The sequence below is a fragment of the Mesoplodon mirus genome (genome assembly GCF_964341445.2).
Source record: "Mesoplodon mirus genome assembly, chromosome: 2".
NCBI lineage: Eukaryota > Metazoa > Chordata > Mammalia > Artiodactyla > Ziphiidae > Mesoplodon > Mesoplodon mirus.
In genome coordinates, this window is record NC_138977.1 from 70859947 (window position 1) to 70884190 (window position 24244).

Below are 24244 nucleotides of genomic sequence, written 5' to 3' on the forward strand. Positions count from 1 at the left end.
TAACTTCCTGGAACCTTAGGTTCCTCATCTCTAAAATGAGAATAATACTAATAACTTTATCAATTAAATGAGATGCAATTCAGCAGCTATCATTCAAACACTTGGGATTTATTTTTTCTATTTTGGCTTTGCATTGCTTCTTGATAAAATAGTCTAGAGCAAAATTTGAATTGAATATACTGATAATCAAACTAAGGAAGAGAAAATAGGATGATTCCATTTTTATTTTATATTTAAAATAAAACTTCAAATTTAAGAAATTTTTTTTTCTTTTTTTTTTGTGGTACACGGGCCTCTCACTGTTGTGGCCTCTCCCATTGTGGAGCACAGGCTCCAGACGTGCAGGCTCAGCATCCATGGCTCACAGGCCCAGCCGCTCCACGGCATGTGGGATCTTCCCGGACCGGGGCACGAACCCGTGTCCCCTGCATCGGCAGGTGGACTCAACCACTGAGGCACCAGGGAAGCCCCAAATTTAAGAAATTTAAGCTCTAATGAAAACAGAAATTTTATCTGTCAGAATCTCCTCTGTGTTAAAAGCTCAGTTTCAAAAGTCTCTTTAAGTGTGTCTCCTCCCCTCTCCTCACTCACACACAGTTTCTAGGGAGAAGCAGTACTTTAACCCATTCTGTATAAATTAGTTTCAGATAAACTTAAAGAAAATCCTCCTGACAGTGGTATTACTTTCACAGCAGAAGATGAAAGCATATTACTACAGTTATGCTACACATTTTTCAAAGAAATGACTCCTGCTGAGTTTCATTATTGCAAACACTACATTTGATCACAGGAATGTGGCCAAAGCCCAGTGGCTGAAGGGGTAGTGTACTTGTACAGGATGAAGCATGCTAATTATTAGGATGGGTGAAGCAATGATAAATATCCCTGCTCTCCTTTTTCTTACACAAGATTGCAGTTCTATAAATCATCAAAATGCAGTCCAATTAAATGTATGGGTGTGAACTTACAAGGCCTGATCCCTTGCATTATAGAAGGAGGACTGAAGTTTCTTTCTTCTAGGTTACATTAATGATCCAGGGAGAAAGTGCAGTTGTATACATTCTAAGTATACAGAATAGCGGCGTTGCATCTCAGGTGAACATCTCCTGTTGTTAAGATTACCCTTGAAAATCCTTAGGAAGGCAACTCACTGGAGGCTGTCATTTGTGTCATGAAATCCACCGCAGCCTGTTTTTCCTCCGGTGTCGGAGCAGATGGATCTTGCTTTGGTCGGGCACCAGGGGAAGATGTTGGCTTGCCTTTGGGATAGGTTGTATGAACAGCAGCTCCCCTTTAGCCCTACATTCACACAGTGATGAGGTGAGAGCTTACACTGGAGAGGCACACGAGTCTACTGAGAGGTGGCCAAGTCACAGCCCTGGTCACTCTTATTTCCAGGCACAGGAGCGGGGAACAGGATTTTTGTTGGGATTAATTACATTCCTTGCGTGGTTATTTCTGTATCTTCCTGTCTCTCTGACGTTCTCTTTTTTTACCTAAGAGCATATCTTTAAAGTTTAAAAAATTAAACACACGTATAATAGAACTTCCCTGAATATGCACTGAACTCTGTCATTATTTTTAAATTCCTCTGTTTTCAGATTCAGGATTTATTAACATTTCTGATTGACGTCCTCTTTTATCCCTAGAGCTCAGAGTCCATCAGAGAGGCTGATGGAGGATGATGTAAATTTGCTGAATGGCTGATGTACAGTCTAGGCTCTCCAGGACATTGATCCTTACCAGTGTCTGCTCAACTCAGCAGGGGACCACGGAGCTTTGTTAGGTGGTCTGGGGCTGTCTCTTTTGTTCAAAAATGTTCAGCCTTTTCCTCTGTCATAGTGAATAATTTATTTAATACAGTCAGCTACAGTCAGGCACACAAAAGAAATTCATTTTTGTTTCATCAAAGCAGAGACAAACCGTCTATTCATAATGGTAAAAAAATTTTTTTAAACAGTGCCAACCAAGAGGAGTTACGTCTTTTGGTCTGTGAACTGGATATTTGGAACACTGAAGTTGAACCTGGAAACTCTAAAGGTTTGAAGTAGCATGGAGAAGTGAAAAGAGCCGAGGACTTGTAGCCAATTGAATGTGACTTATATGCCAAGATTTAGGTAATGAGAGCTGATACTTATTATAAGCCAGATCCTGTTATACGAGCTTTTCATATATTAGCTATTCCTTAATCTTCCCCCAAATCCTGTGATGTAAGGCTATTATCTTTATCTCCATTTTAAAGTAGTGGAAGCAGAGGCAGAGAAGTTAAACAACTTGCCCCAGGCCACTCAGCTAGGAAGTAGCGGAACTGGGATTTGAACATAGGCAATCTGGCTCAGTTCCTATGTATTTAACTGCTGCCTCTCTGTTTCCCCTTCACTCTATCTCATCTAATCCTCATGACAACTCTGCAATGCAACTACTAATATCTACAGTTCAAATATGAAATTACAAAATGAGCTCAAGTTCACCTGCTTCTAACAGACAGATTCAAGACTTGGGTCCAGGTTTCTCCAAAAAGTAATAATTGTCAAAATACTGTTTCAAAGAGGGGCCTGAGTTGAAACTGTGGCTACGCCTCATACAAGCTCCGTGACCTGTGTCTATCACTTACTCTTCTGGAGCCTCGGTTTCCTTATCTGTAAAGTGGTGATGATGATACAGCTCTGCCCACCTCATGGGTGTGAGGATACAAGCAGGTGAAATGATATAACAGTGAAAACCTGTTTCTTTTCTGTGTCCTTGGCAATGAGTAAGGGAGCCTGTTTGGGTCATTCCCCTCTTTCATTTTCCCAGAGATATAGCGAACTGCAACCTGGAAGAGCCCTTTCCTAAGCATAGAAGTTACTTCCCAGGAGGGACTTAGGTGCTGAAGTACTTGGATCTGCCTCATTAATCTATGTGGTAGAGAAGTTTCTAATTTTCCTGACTTTGCTTGGGAGCCCAGGCTCAGGTACCACCTGGAGGATAAAAGGAAGCTACTTAAAATAACACCAGCTAGTTTTGTAAAAATGATAAAATATTTTGAGGAAGAGAAGTGGCTCCTAAAACAAGCTACTATGCTATGACAGTTCCTCTTGATGAAGAAGGTTTATTCTCATGACACGTAACTTTATAATCTGGGCTACTAGAAAACAGAAGACCCAAGGACGCATTTATGACATCGTATAAGGGCTGATGTTATTATAAAATCTCATAAAACTATTGACAAATATTCTTCAAAATCTAAAAGTATGATTCTGGGAGTCTTAGGGTGGAGGTAAGTGAGGGCCAGAGTTGGACTATGGTTGTGAAGAATGGGATTTGTGAGTGATAATCTGGTATCAGTGGAGGCAGTGGTAGCAGTGGTAGGCTGATCTGTAGGGTAGATGGGGAGGCAGGCTGGGTCCAGATACTAGAAAAGGGCAATTAAAATGGAACTTAACTTCATTTGCTCTCAATAGCTCCTGGGACCATGTTCATACTAAATTCTTACATCAGTTATCTACTGCTGTGAAATTATTCTGTTGGTTGGTTATGTGGTCTTCTGTTGGTTTTACCTGTGTGTATTCACATGACTGCATTGAGCTGGAGGGCTGGCTGGAGGTTGGGCTCAACTGAAGAGCTGGGATGGCCGAGTCTCTTTCTCTATGTGGTCCTTCAGCCTCAAGGAGCTAGACTGAGCCACGGTGGGAGCAGCATTACAAGAGGACATGCCCCAAATGTATAAGCTCCTCTCAAGTCTCTATTTCTGTCATGTTTTCTGATGTCTTATGGGCCAAAGGAATTCATGTAGCCAAGTTCAGAGTCAATGCAAGGAAAATCCACACTGGTGTGAACACCGGGAGGTATTCATTGGTGAGATTAATTTAACCCTATATGATAGTCTGCTCTCTGTTCTCTCCCATATGCAAATACACTCATACCTTTTAAGACCTTCTGAGTCTCACCTAATTATGACATCATGGGAGAAACTTATGAATTCAAGATTTGAATCAGGTCTAAATGTGGATAAGGCCTTTTGGGTGTCATTCCTCTTAATCTGGAGACATGCGAACTACAAAGAGATGTTACCTGACTGCTTTACCCAATATACAGTGGTAAGACAGAGGACAGAGTTAAGATAACCACTGTAGAAAATCTCATTTGGAGGGAGAGGATATATGTATACATATAGCTGATTCACTTCATTGTACAGCAGAAACTAACACAACCTTGTAAAGCAGTTATACTCCAATTAAAAAAAAATCTCATTCAAAAAGGAGAGAAAGGTAGAATGTGAGGGTGATATGGCTGTGACATGTATCACGCCATTGATCACCAGGGTTGCTTCTGCTGATCTGGCTGGCTGGTGGCCCCTTCCTCTGTAACTGCTCTGTGTGCATTCATCCCAAAACTGTGTGCCCAGTGGAAGAGGATGACCTTCCCTGAGACAGGAGGATCATTTGGTCAAGAGCATATGAGTAGCTGAGCTCCCCTGCTAGACCCTCCAAACAAGTTCTCAAGGTCCATTTGTAGGGTGGTGAAGCTTCTGAAACTCCAGATACATCCAAACGAGGCACTGCCTGTGGCAGTCTGCCCTTCTTTAGAAAACCAAAGCAAGGTAAAATGAAGCAAAATACAAAAAGGAGGGATAGGAGCAGCTCAGAGCAGTCATGAGTCCAGAGCATCTTTGAACTCCAGCCAGGCACAAATTGTCAGGGCTCCTTATTCCAAAGAAGGGAATGTTGCTTGCTGAGGGCCCAGTTCTGCCCCTGGGAGTGTCTTCCTAATCCATTGTTCTCTGTGGCTTCTGCCTCTACCCTCTGGCCTACGTTTGCAGCTAAGCAGCTCTCTCAACCTACTTCCTGCTTGTAGAGCCTGTATTTATTTTGAACTGTCTCTACCCCTGTTAGTCTAAGCTGATACAAAGCTTTCCCATTTGGCCACTCAGTGGGAATTCTGTGAATCTGACTGGGTTCACCTTATGCCCCTAAATTCACATACATAATTCTTTTTGAGATAGACCTCTCTCTATTTTGGGCTGAGTGTCAGGGTGCTGTGGGACATTGCCTTTAAGATTTTTAGAAATTCTTTATTCTAGTTGAGAGGATCTAACTAGGCACTCTGCTAAATCCTTCTGAGGTCTTAACAAAAGGTCTTATAAATAAACCTATGATTTGATCTCAACACTGAGGTCATTTCTCACTTTTTGAATCTTTTACTGACTAAAGATGGTGAAAATGTGAAACAATTTTGTTTTTCAACCCATTACATCCTGGTTCTTCTATATTTCCTTGAAATTCTGCTCACAAACTGAACAGTTCTCTCTGTAACTAATCTCTCTCTTCCTTACACGAGAGACCCAGTTGGTGCTTTTAACATTCTGTCTGTATATCTCCTTAGTGATATGCACAAGTCTATGTTCTATCTTCCAAATTAATACAGGCAAGAGTTTTGCCAGTTGACTTTACTACAAACCATGAGCCACTATCTTCCCAGCCTCCAGAGGCAGCTTTTACACTGTGGTAAACAGAATAGTGACTCCTTTAAGAGATCCATGTCCTAATCCTCAAAAACTGTGAATATATTACATTACCTGACAAAAGGGACTTTGCAGTCGTCATTAAGTTAAGGATCTTGAGATAGGGGAAACTGTCCTGGGTTATCTGGGTGGGCCAGATGTAGTCATAAGCATCCTTATAAGGGAAAAGGAAGAGGGAGGCAGGATAGGCAGAGGGAAGGAGAGAGAGAGAGGAAGAGAGATAGATACTGATTTAAAGACGATACCCTGATGGATTTGGAAATGGTTGAAGGGCCACAAGCCAAGAAATGCAGGCAGTCTCTAGAAGCTGGCAAAAGTTAAAAAAGGAATGCAGCTCTGCCCACATCTTGATTTAAGCTCTGTAAGATCCATTTTGGACTTATGACATTAGGAACTGTAAGACCATAAATTTGTGTTGTTTTAAGCCACTAAGAATGTGGTAATTTGTTACAATAGGTGGTTGGATCCATCCCATTGAGGAGTTCAAATAGTTAGAAGTTTGAGTTCAGAGATTCCCAATAGTATCTGGACTCAGAGAAACAAAGGTGGCATTGGCATTGCCTTTTCTTTCTTTCTTTCTTTCTTTCTTCTTTTTTTTTGAGCCCAAGCAGCCAGTTGGAGTTTCCAAGTTTTTACTAGAATGCATGGTCAGCACAGAGAGTAGTTTAGTATTCCACTAAAGCATCTGTGATCTATGGGTCTCTAATGGGTCTCTAATTAAGCATTTTCTACATACCTTGGTTCCTATTCAATCCTTCTTATCCACTAAAAAATTTTAAGGCAGAGAAAGAATTAAGATCCATGTACGTTAGCATAGCTAAAATTGGTTTTTTTTTTTTTTTTTTTTTTTTTTTTTGCTGTACGCGGGCTTCTCACTGCTGTGGCCTCTCCCGTTGAGGAGCACAGGCTCCGGACACACAGGCTCCGCGGCCATGGCTCGCGGGCCCAGCCGCTCCGCGGCATGTGGGATCTTCCGGGATCGGGGCACGAACCCGTGTCCCCTGCATCGGCAGGCGGACTCTCAATCACTGCGCCACCAGGGAAGCCCTAAAATTGGTATTATCTTAACCATGAAATTTAAATAAATCAGTCAACAAATGAAATTGGTGTGATAGAGTCATAACCTGAAAGTTTTTTGTCTGTCAGTTTCATGCTCAGATAATTATTAATGATGGCTATTAATGCATTCATGTGAAAAGATGCTAATTCATAACAGAGAAGTAGCAGCTCTCACTTATGATCCAACTCTGGGGCTTGTGGAATATGAACCAATCAATGCACTTGAATACTAAATGTTTACCGGGGCAGGCTTCAGGGACATGCTTGCCTGTACAATTTGCTCACCGACCAGAACAACCCAGGAAAGAGTCACAGCCATTCTGAAAACTTTAATGGTTTGACAAATGGACATATGAGCAATTTATAATAAGCTGCTCAAGAGTTCCTAATTTAATTTCTTATTTTAACTACTGTGAGAGTTCAGCGTGTCAATGTGTCTTGGGAATATTAAAGTGAAAATGAGAATTGCAAGTAGAATTTCAGTCTTTTCTGAGGGTAGAAGAAAATGCCCATTATTCATGAGTCTAAGATTAGTTTTTTATTAATTAATAAAGAAATACTTCTTGAATGTTCCAAAGAGTATGTGTGTGGTCAGCCAGAGGCTCACCTCTGCACTGGCAATGCTCGGTCAGAGGAGAGGATTATTGGGCTGTGGTCAAGGGCAGGAAGCAGTGAAGTGCTAGTAAATGTTTAACGACTGGCTCTCAGGGAAAAAAAAAAGCCCTGATTAGCAGCATTTGCCAATTTCCATGGTAAAAACTCCCACTATGACCAATTTCAAGCTACCCAGTGAATGTCATTTCATACAGATTTGGGAAGGGATGTGTCCCGCTGGCTCTCATCAGCTGGTACAACATGGCACATCCCTGCAAAGAGTTTTCAGGGACAGAAGACACACAGAAGTTGTTTCCATTTGGGGCTCTTCTAAACACCTGCATTTGGACTTTAAAACATTGTCGATACAGTGAAGGTGAGCTGTTTAAGGATTTATCTTCCTTTCTTTTGTTTTTTGATTTTTTTTTTCCAGATGAAAAATAAATTAAGACTCCACTGATAACATGAAGGACAATACCATTTGTATCCTCCTAGATATGTCTTACACTAAAGACCACTGAGACCAAGTCCTGGGCTGCTTCAAATACAGGATGCTTCACGAAGCCAACACATCAAATGACAAATCCATCTAGGTGAGTGGAACCCTTGCTGGATTTTTTTTTTTTTACTGAACTGTGATTCCAGTTTTAATTTTTTAGAGATGTGTTATATGAGAGATTAAAGGCCTTTTGTCAGTGATTCATTTAAGTCAGTTATGAATAAGTTGACATTCCTGGGAAGCCTTTGAATATTTTATGATGTGTACTGACAGCACTGCTAATTGGAGACAGATACACTTACCTGCTCCAATTCACTGTTTCCCCAGTGCAGCCTCCCAACTGCATCCATCTTAGAGCTGCTATGTTTAAAAATTATTCTAAAACCATTCAAAACAGAGTGAGAATAAAAGGGCTATATGATATGATCCTATTGTTCTGAGTCCCTTAACACCTTAAGGGACTGAAAAGTGTCATTTCTGACCTAGATTCTTTGTAGGTTGGGCGGAGCTTATCTTATCAGGTGGCCCCCCAGGCTGTGCTTAGTAGTGCTGAATTAGCTGATCTGTCTGAGAAATATGTGCTCTGTGTGTTCCCCACAAAGCAACTGTTCAATCATAATTTGAGGATGATGGTGGTGTCAGAACCTCTGAGGAGGCCTAAAATGACCCAGCTTCTGTCAGTTCTTTGGATGGAGTGTGCAGTGCTGTGCTTTCCTTTACCCCAGGCAACATCATCTGTCGTAATCCAGGGCCTACATCATCTATTGTAATCCAGGCACTGAAACGAGGGAGGTTGGGACGGATGATTAAACCACATGCCCACCAGGATGTTTAGAAGAATGTGCAGTAATGTATGTTCAAGGATGCTTTTCTTGGTTGCTTATAATAGCTAAAAATTTGAAAACAATATAAATGGCCCCAGTCAGGAAACTAAAAAATTAAATTATGTTTCAGTAATACAATGAAATTCTATGCAACCACTAAAAATATTAACATAAATGTACGTTTATGTATTAGGGTTCTCCAGATTATATATATATATAATATATATATTATATATATATATTATATATATATATATATATATTCTGCAGGTTGGGAGCTCAGGAAGCCAGTGGTATAATTCCAGTCCCAGTTTGAAGACCTGAGAATGAGGGGAGCTGATGGTATAGGAGAAGACCAATGTTCCAGCTTAAATAGTTAGGCAGAGAGAGTGAATTTGGGGATTGGATGATGCCTACCCACATTGGGAAGGGCAATCTGCTTTACTCCATCTACTAATTCAAATGCTAATCTCATCTGGAAATGCCCTCTCAGACACACCAGAAATACCATTTAGCCAAATACCTCGGAACCTGGTAGTTGGTCAAATTGACATATAAAATTAATCATCATAACTTATTAGCCCCAAATGAATGAATGATGTATAATTAAGTAAACATTTATAGTTCTCTCATTTATGTAAAAGATGTATATATACATATATATGCTTATAAATGACTGGAAGGATTAAGGAGTTTGGGGTTATGAATATTCTTTTTTCTATTTTGTCTCTCTACATTTGTACATTGAACAGATACCATGTAATGATGAAATAATTACAAAAGCTTAAAAATAAAAAAAAGAAAGTTATAAATACTCAGTTCAAGAGAGATCTTCATGAGGCTCTGGTCACGCCCCTGCCTTCCTAGACTTAGTCCATCCTACCCCCATCCCTTATGTCTCCCCTTCCTCCCACCCCGGATCCTCCCTTAAGGGGAATGCAACAGGAACCCCATGTGGTAGATTGAATAGTTTTGCTGCCTACACCTGAGGATTCTCCCCAGGACCATATTGTGAAGATGAAGACCAGGATACCAGAATTTTCTCATGAAAGTCAGGGAAACTGGAACTATTTAAAAATCCCAGCAGGGAAGAAGGCCACTGCTAGAATCCAGTGGCTGGGGTGCAGGTAATGGACCACGCTGGTCAGCATCATCACTGACTCAGACACCCAGACCTTGCTCTAGGTTTCCCTTAACTTCTCTCCCTTCCTCAGATATGCTTCTGCCACAAGAGTGCAGAGCCTGGAGAAATACTCAAGTAGCTAATCAAGATGCAGCTGCCGGTTGGCTCAATCCTACTTAATGTCTGTGTCAGCACATCCCACACCTCCTCTAAGTCTCAGTCCGGGAACTGTGTTTTTAGCTTTCTGAAATGGAAGCACGTCTCAAGAGGAGGATTAGCCAATTGGCGAAAGAACAAAGGATCAATTTAGTTTAAAATAGTTCCTCTAATGGTGGTATTTTGCATCCACAGTTACTTTCCAAGGCACTGTGTGCTTTTGTCTGGAATCCTCGGGGAGCCGAGAGTGGGCTTGCTTTTTGCCCTGAGACAGGGAGGGGTTGCAGTGGACCCCCTGCTTTCTGTTGGATGAGAAGCTGAGCCAGAAAAGGATAAAACTTTTAAACTATCTGAAATGCGATGGCAACTGCTTAGGGTGTTTCTTGGGTGTTTTATCTTCAATAAAAAGAAGAAAGAAAATTATCAAAACCTATAGGGAGAGGATAGTTAAAGAATTTATAGCCTTGCTTATACGCAGACTAATTGATTACGGGAAGTGGTCTAACAAGGTCCCCTGGCACTGAAATATATCCCTAGCAACACAGGGATTCAAAACTGATGCTTTAAAGTAAAAAGTCTCTTATTGCATGGTTAGCCAAATAATTAGGACATGTACCTCATTTGAAGTAGGAAACTGGATTTGGGCAACACTATCTAATAACTGAACTCAGGAATAATTCTAAACTTTGAGTTACACAAAGAAAGCGCTGATTACTTCTTTAATGTCGCCACAAGAAATTTCCTCCCCCTCTCACGATTCAATGACACATGATTCTAGCTTTTTTGTTGATTTGTTTTGCTCTCCAAGAGTGTAAAGGTAAAGCAATACACAAGTTGAAAAATATGAAAAAATACATATACTTTAATTTTCTGAACAGCTACTAAATGCCAAACACCAGGTATCAATTACTTCTTTCCTGTATGATAATTGTGAAATGTAGACATGAGGCAGGAGATAGGTGGGCCCCAGGCTGGAGCCTGTCCCCTGTGGACAGATGCTCGAAGATAAAGTTAATAGCAGGGCAGAGAGCTGAGCCCTGCCCAGATAAAACATAAAGAGACCATGTATTCCTCATTCTTGAAGTCAAGGAGAACTTCCTCACTATATGTGCTCAGAAAGGCTCCTTGGAGGTCAAAAGGGGAGGGGGCACCACCCCATAGTAGGTGACGTCAACCTACCCATAAGCCTCTGTGCTGTAATCCATCTTGGCTAGGAGATGCACGCAGAACATGGGAGGACCCTGAGATAAACCAAATATGGACTCAGAACCAGACAAAGCAAGATGATTGGCCAAAGGAAACCCAGAAGAAATGCCTTAAGTGATTCAAGCTACCACGAGGGTGTGACTCTTTCTCTGAGCCCGCCCATGTGTCTAGCCACATGTACCCTTTTTCCTCCTAATAAACACTTTACTTGTTTCACTACTTTCCATCATTTTTTGGAAATTCATTTCTACAAAGCCAGTGGGCCAGGGCCTTGTCACTGGCCACTGGCCCTGTGGTCTAGTGGCTAAGATTCAGCGCTCTCACTGCCGTGGCCGGACTCCAGTCGCTGGCTGAGGAACTGAAATCTTGCTTCAAGCTGCTGCAGGCCGAGGCCATCCGAGATCAGACATTATTATTACTCCCACTTATCAGATCCAAAAACCAAGACCAATGAGTTTCATCTTCCCTAAGACATTCCAGCCAGGAAGTGGTTGAGCCAAATTTTGAACTTTGGCTTTAAAGGTGCCTGGCTTCCGAGAAGCCACACGACCTTCTAGATACGTAATAGCATCCACTTATAAAGAGAGAGTTGTAGTTTAGAAAACCTAGAGATGAGAGTGAAATTATCTAAAAAGGATTTGTTCAGCAGGCAAATGCGAGATGAATCAAGTATGTAGGCTGGAGAAAGGAAGCATTAGGGTAACGGAGAATATCCTGAAACCTTCCAAATGCTAAAGCATCCTACAATCCACGGAGAAAGGAGGAAGGCAAGATTAGATGATGGACAGAAATGTCAGGGTGAAAACCAACACAAGGGAGTCAGTCATGAGTTCTTGGGAGACTGGGTCCTGCCAGAGCCCAGCACAGATATTTTGTATTGGTATTCCATAAATATTTTTGGTATTCCATAAATATTTTCCAAATGAAGAAGCAGAGTACTTCAGGACATGGGTGTTGAGGACCTAGACTGAGGCTGAAATTACCAGCACATAGAGTCCAGGTTTTCATGTCTTAAGTAGTTCCCATACAACCTGGTACCTGGCTCTATTTAACCTAAAAAACAATCCAACCTAGGACATTTTAGTGCAGAAGTTCTGCAGCAGAGTTTCATGGATAAGCTTGTTTGGGGAAGGAAGTTCTATATGGCTGGGTGCGGGGGCCATCAGTTGTAGCGTTTATGCACAATACAATTTTTAGAGAGCATGTAAAAATTTTTTTTTCCTTTTAAGAATGCTGACTTTATTTATTTTGAGGATGGCATAATTTTTTTATTCCTTGTTTTATTGTGGTTAGATATACATAACATAAAATTTACCATTTTAAGCATTTTTTTTCACAAAACATTGGCTGTGTTCCTCATGTTGTACAATACAGTCCTATGGCCTATCTTACACCCAACTGTTTGTACTTCCCACTCCCCGCCCCTATATTGTCCCTCCCCCCTCCCCACTGGTAACCACTAGCTTGTTCTCTATATGTGTGAATCTGCTTCTTTTTTGTTATATTCACTAGTTTGTTGTATTTTTAGATTCCACATATAAGTGATATCAGAGTATATGTACATTTTAATGAGGAAAAAGAACCCACAGGCTTTATCAGATTCTAAAGGAGGGCTCTGAATTATTAAAAATATGATAGGGCTTCCCTGGTGGCGCAGTGGTTGAGAGTCTACCTGCCAATGCAGGGGACGCGGGTTCATGCCCCAGTCCGGGAAGATCCCACATGCCGTGGAGTGGCTAGGCCCGTGAGCCATGGTCGCTGAGCCTGCGCGTCCGGAGCCTGTGCTCCGCAACGGGAGAGGCCACAACAATGAGGGGCCCGCGTACCGCAAAAAAAAAAAAAAAAAAAAAAAAAAAAAAAGATAATACTAAGGTGAAGTAATGGGAAAACGAAGACGATTTAGAGACTGGCTTTTCCATTCTACTCATTTTCTTCTATCTCAAAAACACCAAAGTTATTATTTTTTTTTTTTTTTGCAGTATGCGGGCCTCTCACTGTTGTGGCCTCTCCCGTTGCGGAGCACAGGCTCCGGACGCGCAGGCTCAGCGGCCATGGCCCACGGGCCCAGCCACCTCACAGCACGTGGGATCCTCCTGGACCGGGGCACGAGCCTGCGTCCCCTGCACCGGCAGGCAGACTCCCAACCACTGCACCACCAGGGAAGCCCCCACCAAAGTTATTTTTGACTGACTATCTTTTTTATGCTGTCCTCCTTCCTTAAATGCTGTCCCCTCAACATGTTTTTCAGCTAACTCCTCTACATCCTTTGGACCCCAGAACTTTCATCAAGTCTTTCCTGACTACTTTTGGTCACATGGATTTAATTTCTTCCTGCTCTGAATTCCTATAGAACACATGCTGTATCCTATGCAATTTACCATTGAATTATATATATATTGTCTGTCATTATTGTTTCACAAAGTGGATTTTTTCATGCTAATAGATTAACAGATCTTTGGGCAGAGGGACCACATTGCAGATTAGTGGCTCAGAGTGCACACGTGGCAGAGTCTTTTTCCCTTACCAAGCTATTAAACCTCCTCACCTATTGGTTTTCTCTTCTGTAGAATGATGATAATAACAGAACCTTCACCGTTCAGTTCATGGAAGGATAAATGAGGTAATGCATAAAAGCTGCTTAGCACCAAACAATAGAAACAAATACATTGATTTTTATTGATTGTAAAGCAATCATTGTAAAACAATACATTGATTTTAACTATTACAGCATATTTATTATTACCTTCTATTTCTATCTTCTACTACAGGGGCTTCTCTGCTCTCACTCTTGAATTCTGAGACACTGGGAAAGCCACTTAAGCCTGTTTAGTCTCCGTTTCCTCATCTTTGAAACAAAGTGATAATATTTGTAAATAGTTTTCTTGTAGGGTTCAAATGAAATAATGAACATAGTATTGTTTTGGAACCCTAACCTCACAACAACCCCAGCCAGGAGGTCAGAGTCCTTCCCTAGATTTTCAAACTGAAGCCTTAATCTCCATTGTGATGTATGAGACAAGAGCTTCCAGGAGCAAAGTCATCAAACTTTCTTACCGAAGTTAAGAGAAAACACAGCTGATACGCAGAAAGAAGCTGATCTGGGAGAGGGAGCAAGGGTTGGATGCAGTGAGCCCCTCTGTCTCCTTAACCCAGGCTCTTTCCCTGCCTTCGTGCTTTACCTGAATCAATGACCCCAGCACCCTCCACTGGCCTCCGTGGCCTGCTTTTTCAAAGAAGCTAGTTAGAGCCAGGTACCTGTCTGGGCTTCTGGAGTAGCCTTTGACGAATACAGAGAGGCAAGAACAAAGCTAGCAATTCAGCAAAAGAAAGGATGGCAGGGCACAAGTGAATTTTTCTCTCTTCATGTCTTGTTTCCAGTCAAAAGAGAAATGGAAGAAATCTTGGAAACTTTAGAGAGAAGTCAGGCAGCATCCCTGCCACTGTCCAGACAGAGCAGAGGAGGGCTCAACACTCTTCTCTCCATTGAATTTGAGGTACACATTTTCCTCTCGACTTGTGGAGCCCCCAGACGTTTGGGAGAAGCACTCCAATGTAGTGCAGGGTTTCGGCGAAAGCTTGCTCCAGTGCACTTGAATCCTTTCAGACGGTGGTAGCAAGCCTGACCCTTCCAGTGTGGTAAAAAACTAAAGTTTTGGGGGTTGAGGAAAACTGGAGCTTCATCAGTTATGCTGATCGGGCTCTTATTAAGACGTATGTAGGTTTTTTTTTTTTTTTTTTGCGGTACGCGGGCCTCTCACTGTTGTGGTCTCTCCCGTTGCAGAGCACAGGCTCTGGATGCGCAGGCTCAGCGCCCATGGCTCATGGGCCCAGCCGCTCCACGGCATGTGGGATCCTCCCGGACCGGGGCACGAACCCGTGTCCCCTGCATCGGCAGGCAGACTCTCAACCACTGCGCCACCAGGGAATCCCAAGACCTATGTAGTTTTGTGGCTAAAAAACTTAACACATCTCTAGAATCTAGGGCTTAAATTACCTTTCCAGCCAGGAAATAAATGTTACCTAAATGCCTAACCTGAAACCCTGAAGCTGTAGTCAGAGTTTTACACATGTGTGTGTACACGCACAGACGTATATGAGGTACATGACGTATGTATATGGTATCTGTATCCTGGTAGCTTCAGAGATGTGTAAGACTTGGTCCAACACAGATTTTTCCCCTCTCTGTGCAGATGATCATTTCATAAAGCTAAGGTTGTAGGGATCATGGCGAAGCCTCTATTTTATGTATTTTCAGAATAGAAATTTACCCTCTTAGAGGCAGTGTCTTAGGGGCTTCTCAGGAGTCTTCATTTTTTTATACAACTGACTTTCAAGTAAGTGATTATGAAAGTAATAAATGTTTGTGTCAGAGAACCTGAAAAAAGTGTATAAAAGACCAAGGAGAGGGCTTCCCTGGTGGCGCAGTGGTTGGGAGTCCACCTGCCGATGCAGGGGACACGGGTTCGTGCCCCAGTCTGGGAAGATCCCACATGCCACAGAGCGGCTGGGCCCGTGAGCCATGGCCTCTGAGCTTGCGCGTCCGGAGCCTGTGCTCCACAACGGGAGAGGCCACAACAGTGAGAGGCCCGCGTACCACAAAAAAAAAAAAAAAAAAAGAAGGCCAAGGAGATAATGAAAATCACCCCCCAGGAGACCTTTTTGATAGGAAAGGGATCCTTTGGCTATTTCAGTATAAACTCCTTTGCATTCAATTCAGTTGGAAAAACATTCACTGTGAAGATCTCTGAGTAGGGTGTTGCTGGGAATGCATATTAGAGTCCAACTCAGCCCTCTTCAAGGACCTGGTGATGGAGGAAAGGCTCTAATGATTGTCCTGATTGTCCTTATATGAAATTCGGCACTACCTCGAGGATGACTGTTAGAATAAGGTTCCAGCCTACCCCCACTTGTCATATTTGCCAAGCCACTGAGGGCTTTGGTGTAGAACAGAAGACTTTCAAACTCCAAGAACAGCCTAGATAAAATGTGAAAACAGCCTTTTCTCCTTTTTTCCTAACATCAGCCTCCAAATGACAAAGTTCACCTAAGACAAGACAGCACTGCAGCAAACAGCTGATGGCAAAGGTGTACTTACTCGCCTTTTCATTTAGATGACTTGGGGAGGAGGCTGTCGTCAGAAAGATCTGATGCAGATTGGGGCAGACCATTAACCAGCTGGGTGTCTCCCATGGGTGGGTTGAAATCACCCTTACCAATTGCTTGAGACAGGTTGTAAAAAAGCTATCAGCTGCTATTAGCTTTTGACTCACCACTGGTTTCTTCTAGTCATTTCTTATTATTGTCTTCAAGCATAAACGCTCTGTAAGACGACTGCATTTACCCTTTGGGTAACATGTGCTTGGTAGGAACTTATATTTTCAGGGGAGGATTTGGGGTAGAAGAGGAGGTAGTGGAGGTTGGTGGGGGCAATGGAGGCTACAGATGAGTTTTTGCAATTATGGGTATGCACAAGGCAACCTTATTTCCAAGTGATTCCAGGACGCCCTGGAGGCTCTGTGCCTCCCGCAGGTGGTTTTACTGCCTTTGTAGTAGAATCTCTGCTTGTAGGTGACAGTCCTGTAGGTGAGACAGAGGCAGTGCAAATGTCTCCACGTGTACCCACCGCACCCACCTGCATACCTTACAGCAAGCTTGAGCAGAGCAATCAGAGACGGGGAAAAAACACGACATAACGAAACAGAACAAAACAAAAATTCACGCAGTGATGAAGGAAATACACAAGCTAGAGAGGATTAGTAAGCAACTGTAATGATGGGTTTGGGGTTAGCTCTGCGTTTTAAATTAAAGTCTGAAAATAAATTCCCGTCGGTTAGGAAGAACAAAGCATCTCCTTGTGAACTGTCCACAGCTGCTCAGATGCTGATTATCTTTCTTTTCTGCAGGCATTTTGGGGAAATAAGCAAGAGAGGAAATAAACCCCCACTGTTTGAAATGCTTCCTTTCATACACACCATTGTGTCCTCTGGCCATTGTCACCTCAGGCAGCTTGGTGGTTTACCGTAGTCATTCTGTTGTGTGAAGGTGGAAGGCCAGGGACTTCAGAAGACTTAAGGGCATCTTTCTCCTCTAAGGATGCAGGAGGCTCCATGGCTGCCCATATTCCTTTGGGCCACTGTAGTATGATCCAGTTGGGGTGTCGTGTCGCCTTGGTTCTAAGGGGGCCACTCCTGGAATTAGCATCTCATCCCTGCATCCATTCCAGAATTAAATCCTCCTGACTTTTTAAGGATTTCATCTCTCCCAGCTTCATTCGGGGTCATTGACTTTGGACTGTGTTGAGGTTGTGATACATTTTCCACAGCCCCTCACTTCTTTGTCTCTCCCCCAGCCCACATATTTCTAAGTTGGCTCCTTTGATATATTCCCTTCTACTTGGGTGCATCCTGGTTTTTGATAGTGCATGATGAGAAGTCAGCAATTAGGAATGAGTGATGCTCCAGGAATCAGAACAGAAGAACTGGGCTCTTGTCACAAGTATGCTACAACTTTATGACCTTGGGCAACCTCTTTTAATTAAGAGCCTTATTTATTTATTTTTTAAAACATCTGTAAAATGGGGCTTATTATCTCTATCACAGGGGTGTTGTGAGGATCAAATACAATAATGGATCATTAAAAAACCTGTGAAGGTTGGAGTCCTCTGTGCAATTGAAGTAATACATCTCTATTGTCTCTGTTTTGACTCAGTTTAGTTTTAGAAAGAATGTGGGTTTCTATTCGAGACAGATCTGCACTGCTAGGATTTTGGCTTCTGGATTCAGGTTTGAGCACAATTAAAATGGAGGCTGCCATTAACCACAAGATTCCATACAACTGTCTTGGATGTGTATTTCTGTGGTACCTCCCTATTTTTCCCCATTATTTGAGTCTGGTAAAAAGAAAGCCATGGACTGAGGATAATTATTTATAGAGTGTACTTCAGACAACTCAAAATCAATAGTTGTCTTTGTTGAAGGCACCCAGGAAAGTAGAACATAAGGAATCATAGGGATTTACTATTGCTTTTTGAGGCCAGTGGTAAAACTTTATGGTATTCTCATAAAATGCATGGTTGAGTACAAGTGAAATTATATTTCATTATAGTTTATCATTGTCTGATGATGGATAGTACTGTCTTTTGTAAAACTTGATATTTAATATATATATGGTCAAAGAACTGAACGCTTTGTTTCTCTCCTCCTAGTGGCTTAGGATTTAAAAGGCAGCTAGAGAAACTGAGGGTGGAATTAATGGTGGGGATGACAGACTATGAAGGCAGCTGCAGCTTTTCAGAGACCCAAGGGATCCAGAAAAAATTTTTTTTAATGATAACTTCTTGCTTAGAATGCCCTTGGCATAAAAGTGGGTAGTTTTCGGCTTCCCTGGTGGCGCAGTGGTTGAGAGTCTGCCTGCCGATGCAGGGGACACGGGTTCGTGCCCCAGTCTGGGAAGATCCCACATGCCGCGGAGCGGCTGGGCCCATGAGCCATGGGCGCTGAGCCTGCGCGTCCGGAGCCTGTGCTCTGCAGCGGGAGAGGCCACAACAGTGAGAGGCCTGCGTACCACAAAAAAAAAAAAAAAAAAAAAAGTGGGTAGTTTTAATACCAGTAATAATCGTTATAGGTAATAATAATAATTATAATCTTAATCATAACTAATGCACATAGAATATCCCAGCCTTTGAGCTTATCATTTTACATGCATTATCTCATCTGAGCCTCATCTCACAACCTCCCTGTGAGTTAAGCACCATTATTATCCTGATTTTACTGGTAAGAAAACTGGGTCTGAGAGAGACTAACTTGCCCAAGCTGGCCCACCTAGTAGGAGAAAATTTTGTTTCAGTGGAGTGGCAGAAGGTGACTAGTCACTCATCAAACCTGATTTTGCTTCTTCTTTGGCACACAGCTATGCTGCATCTCCCAGCTTCCATGCAGGTAGTGTGGCCATGGACCAAGTTCTAGCTAATGGGATGAGAGGGAAGTGATGTGCAGAAAACTCACCAAGACTGGCCTATATAGCCTCCCATAATCTATCTTCCAGTCTCTTTTCCTGTGCACTGTCTAGGCTTAAAGGACTCTAAACTCAAGGGAATGGCAGAGATACTAGCCCGAAAGAGCCTGAGACCCTGAGTGACCACATGGAGGAGAGCAGCCTGACAATGATGAACACTTGCTTTCTATGTTTTTTTAAGTGATGCTTATGGGATAAACTTTATTTATTTATTTATTTTTAATTTTTATTGGAGTATAGTTGCTTTACAATGTTGTGTTAGTTTCTACTGTATGGCAAAGTGAATCAGATATATATATATACATATATCCCTTCTTTTTTGGATTTCCTTCCCATTTAGATCACAGAGCACTGAGTAGAGTTCCTTGTGCTATACAGTAGGTTCTCATTAGTTATCTATTTTATACATAGTATCAATAGTGTATATTTGTGAACCCCAATCTTCCAATTCATCCCACCCCCTCGCTTCTCCCTTGGTATCCATACTTTTGTTCTCTACGTCTGTGTCTCTATTTCTGCTTTGTAAATAAGATCGTCTATACCAATTTTGTTTTCAGATCCCACATATATGCGTTAATATACGATATTTGTTTTTTCTCTTTCTGACTTACTTCTCTCCGAATGACAGTCTCTAGGTCCATCCACTTCTCTACAAATGACTCAATTTCATTCCTTTTCATGGCTGAGTAATACTCCATTGTATCTAAACTCAACTCTATCTAAGTGAGAAATCAACTTCTATTATGTCCCACTATTGAAATGTTGTTACTTATTTGTTACAGCAGTTTTTAGCATTTATCCATAGTCCCCAATCAGTATATTCCTGGAAAAGATATACTACTGAATAGTACATTGCTCTCTACTTCCACGTGTTGTTATAGAAAGAAGTTCACTCATGAAGAAAAACTAATAAATCAACAGATATTCCATATCATGGTGACTGAGAAGCCCATGATGTCTTTGTCTGCTGGAGTTCAACAACGTATTTTACTATAACATGCCTTCAGTCTTTTGTTCCTTTTTTTGTTCCATCTTTCTCTCCTTTTTTCCTTCCCTTCCTTTCTACTGAGTGCCTGTGGTGTTCCAAGAAGAAAATAAATGAATGTAATCCCTGTCCTTAAGGAGCTCAGAGCCAAAGGGTGGGTCAAGATAAATACATATAAAATTATACTACAGTGTGGTGATGACAGAACACCTGCACTCTGGGAGCACAGAGGAAGGGTACTGACCTGACCAGAGAGGGGCAAGGAAGGCTTAGAGAAGGTGGGGACCGAGGGGAATTTCCTGGGGTGTGGGACTTTCAGTGTAAACCCTAGTAATTCCCACACAGATCTGAACAAGTTAGTCACCGTATGTGGAGGTAATGTCTTTATTTCTTCTCAAAGGATGAGCAGGAGTTTGGGGAGAGCATTCTAGACCAAGGGCCAGCATGTGTGCTGGAGGAAAAAGTGCAAGACTTCACTGTGGACAATGAGGCTGGAGAGTTAGGCGAGAGACAGACAGTGAAGGGCTTTGTAAACCATGTTAAAGAGCTAAGGGGCTGATGGCAGAGACTGAAAGCAGCAAGATAAGGAAGGAAGCCACTGCAGAGTCCAACCTGAGTCAGGTAGAGAGGAGAGGCCATTTGTTTAGAAGGCAGAATCTTTAGTACTTGGTCGTTGATGAAACAAAAGGATCTAGAGAGAGAGAGAGAGAGAGAGCAGATCCAGGATGACCTGCAGGTATGTAGAAGAGTAATTTCCCAGTGACTAGAATTTTAGCAGAGAGCCTTCCTTTCTCCAAGCCTGTGTGCTGTGCTATGTGCCTTGTCTGTGCCCTGTGGTTGGGTCACCTCACCATCCCCTCACACTCCACCCAGGGAGAGCAGCTCTTCTTCGAGGGCTTAGCAGGGTGTCTTCTGCACACCTCCTGGCACAGTGGTCCCACTGCAGAGCAACCGGTTACTGAGGCCACCCAATGAAGGGTTTAAAAACCTACCTTAGTGGGGTTTGGAGAACTTAAGTGACCTGTCCAAGGTTACACAGCTAGTACGTAGGCAAGGAAGAGTTGACCCCCAGTTTTCCAACTGTCTTATTAATAAAACACAATACAGCTTTTTATTTTGATCCGTCCATAGGAAAGGATGAAAAGGCAGCTTGAGTTCCTTACAAAGTTTAATATCTGTCTTCCCTATTTCAATATATGGACTATGTCGCCTTTAAACTTGTATCTCCAGCACCTATCACTGTCCCTAACATATATGAGTAAATGCGTAATTGAATTCTGAATGAATACTGGCCAACATGGACATTCTGCCATTGTAGAGTAGAGTAGATAAAGGATATATAGCACAGTTATCCTAAATGGAAATATTTTTTTATCTTAGCACAAGAAATCTGAACAGGATAATGTACAACCCAGAGGATTTATATTTATTTGATCCTAATTTGATTTTTGGTTTTAATTTTGTTTTGAGACTTGTCAAAAGAATTAACATCTAAACAAAATCGATGTTCACAGGTATCCTCAATATCCACCAAGAACTTTTAGAAACTAAAATTTTTTTTTCTTGTAAGGCCTAAGACTTTACTTTTAGATTTAAAACTGCACCTAAGCTTGCTGGAGAGATTCAATCAAGAAAATGTCACACTATGGTTCTATCTACTGAATTACTTGCTAACACTGAGGCCCAGTTAAAAAGGTGGACTTGACATTAGGGGGAAAAATGTCTCACCGAGATCCTAGAGATTTTTAGTGGCAGTAGGACTCCTTCAAGGAGAGTGGCCTTGAGTGTTCTGTCCTTTAATATAAAATATCACTCAGCAAGCTGTACTCTCTGGTAATTTTTATAGCAAAAGATAACATGTTTTCCAGCAAGGTTAGAAATGTCAATAAAAAGGGACAAATGGACTTGCCTGTGATTCTCAATTTTGAAAACAGTCTGATCTCTTTAGCGCCCTGGTGCTGAGACTCGAAAAGCAAGTATAATTTCAAAGGAACTCTTGAGGCTGCCCTATACTTTTAACCAGGGCATCTGCCTGTGCGGCCAGGGTGTCCTTTGGGGGATAATGTAGTACTTTGACCTCGGGTCAGGGGATATTGGCACCCAAGAAAAAGTGTGTTACATAGCTGCCCCTGGATCCACGTTTGATTTGGGTTTGACAGTGGTTAAAAGAGGTTTGGGGTAAAAAAAGAAACTTCCTATGTAACTAATGGACTGTGTTAGTTTTTTATTGATGCATAGTAAATGACCACAAATGTAGTGGCTTAACACGACCCTCGTTTATTATCTCACGGTTCTGTAGGTCAGAAGTTGGCGGTGGCAGGGGAGGGTGGTGGTGGAGGGGAGCTTGGCTGCCTTCTTACAGTCTTATAGGCTGAAATCAAGATATAGGCCAAGCTATGCTCTCATCTGTGGGATGTGGGGAAGAATCTACTTCAATGCTTATTTGGGTTGCTGGGAGAATTCGGTTCTTTGGAGTGTAGGTTCCTTGGAATGTAGGAATGGTTTCTTGCTGGCTATGGCCTGGGGTCACCCTCAGCTCCAGGAGGCTGCTCTCGGGTCCTTCCATGTGGCCCCCTTCATCTTCAGGCATCAACTTCATATTGAATCCTCCTCACTTTTGGATTCTCTCTGACTTTCTCTTCTTCGACCAGCAGAGAAAATTTTTGCTTTTAAATGGCATGTGATTAGATTATGCTTATCCAGTTATCTTTGTATTTTAAGGTTAACTGATTTGGGACTTTAATTACATTTGCAAAATTCCGTTATAAATAGCACTTATAAAGCATTATAGATTATAAGTTATAGGTTATAGATTAGTGTTTAAGTGAATGACTTGGTACCAGAAACATTAAAGACCGTTTTAGAATTCTGTCCACCACAGGACCAATGTAAATGATTTGCTTTGCATGTACTACTTAATTTAAACCTTTGAACAATCTATAAGGATACAAGTTAATTGCCTAATTCACCCACCCAGTAAGTGATGCAGCTGGCATTCGATCCCAGTCTATTCTGAATCTAAAATCAGTGCTTTTCCATGGTAATAGTGATAACAATATTCACACCAACAACACTCTCTAGGTGCCAGGAACTGCTACTTTTCACGTGCTAACTCATTTCACCTTCACAACAACTCTGTACTACAATCTTGGTACTATTATTGCTCTCATTTTGTGGGTGAAGAAGCCACAGAGGAGCCAGCCAGCTCTCAGGACTCTCATTAGTATAATTCAACCACTCCAGTTAATCTCAACTTCTTTGTTTCAGCACAGCATGTGGGGATTCAAAGAGCAAGCAAAAACTTGACCAACATCCATTCTAGGTGCTCACAAATTTCCTAGCTGGGTTACTTCTCTTGCTGGCATGTTCTCCTCACCTGCACACTTGGATGTGACACCTTTTAAGACTTTCATGGTGTGAAAGCAAAAGTTGTTTAACAGGCAAGGAAGACTCTACTGAAGACGATTCCAACAGGGAAGAGAGGCCAGAACACAGTCTGAGTTTAACTCTGCTGAAGCCAAGGGCTAGAGAACTTTTAAGAGCTGGGATGGGAGGATCCCAGGCCATCTTCGTTTGCTAATTGGTTTCACTGAAAGGAAAAATAAAGTTTCTCATATCTTCATGACAGGAGGTAGTTTTACAGCTTGGAGAAAGGTGCCTGCCAAAGTTAGGCTCCTATCCTCCCAGAGAAACTGAGAGATAGGGGCAACCCCTTCCTCCAAGATTACATTTCCAATGGATGGCTCCCAGGTTCTTGAGAAAGACCTTTTTGGTCCCTAAAACTGGCAGGAAACCTTTAAAAAGATTTACATCTCAAAGGAGCAAAGAAAGAATTTACAAGTTTTTCTAAAGCAAATGCTTTAAGAGAAGGGAGGTCAGGGCTTACAGTCAGGAAGAAATCTGTCTAAAGTTTCGTCAGGGGAGGGACATGGTAAGGCCACCTCCGTCGACTATGAAGACTTAACAGATAATGTATGCTATTGTGCCTTCTAATCTGAAAATTAATATTCAAGTATCACTTCTTCCAGGAAACTCTCCTTGACCCTTTAAGTCTAAATTCTGGGCTTTTTCTCTGTGGTCCCAGAGCTCCTGATCTGTCATATGTAATATTAATAGTCTAAGTAAATGTCCATCAACAGCACTATAAACAGATATGTAAGTAAATAGCATACATATATACTATAAATAGGAGTATGTATAAACAGATATGGTACCTGTATGTGCATGAATGCTATAGCCATTAAAGACTGCATTGAAGAAGAAATTTAGGAACTTAGAAAAA

At 41.9% G+C, this 24244-nt stretch overlaps 1 long non-coding RNA gene across 3 annotated transcripts in view; it reads left to right on the top strand.

Annotated features, from left to right (window-relative positions):
* Positions 1–7351: 7351 nt before the first annotated feature.
* LOC309809520 overlaps positions 7352–24244 on the top strand; it is a 108282-nt gene continuing 91389 nt past the window's right edge. For 2 of the 3 annotated variants that reach the window (XR_014294862.1, XR_014294863.1), the window contains exons 1-2: positions 7352–7532; positions 7652–7749. This is a non-coding gene — a long non-coding RNA (uncharacterized lncRNA). Of the gene's footprint in view, positions 7533–7651; positions 7750–13531; positions 13585–14342; positions 14459–24244 lie in introns of all 3 variants that reach the window. The other variant, XR_014294861.1, reaches the window with a different exon arrangement.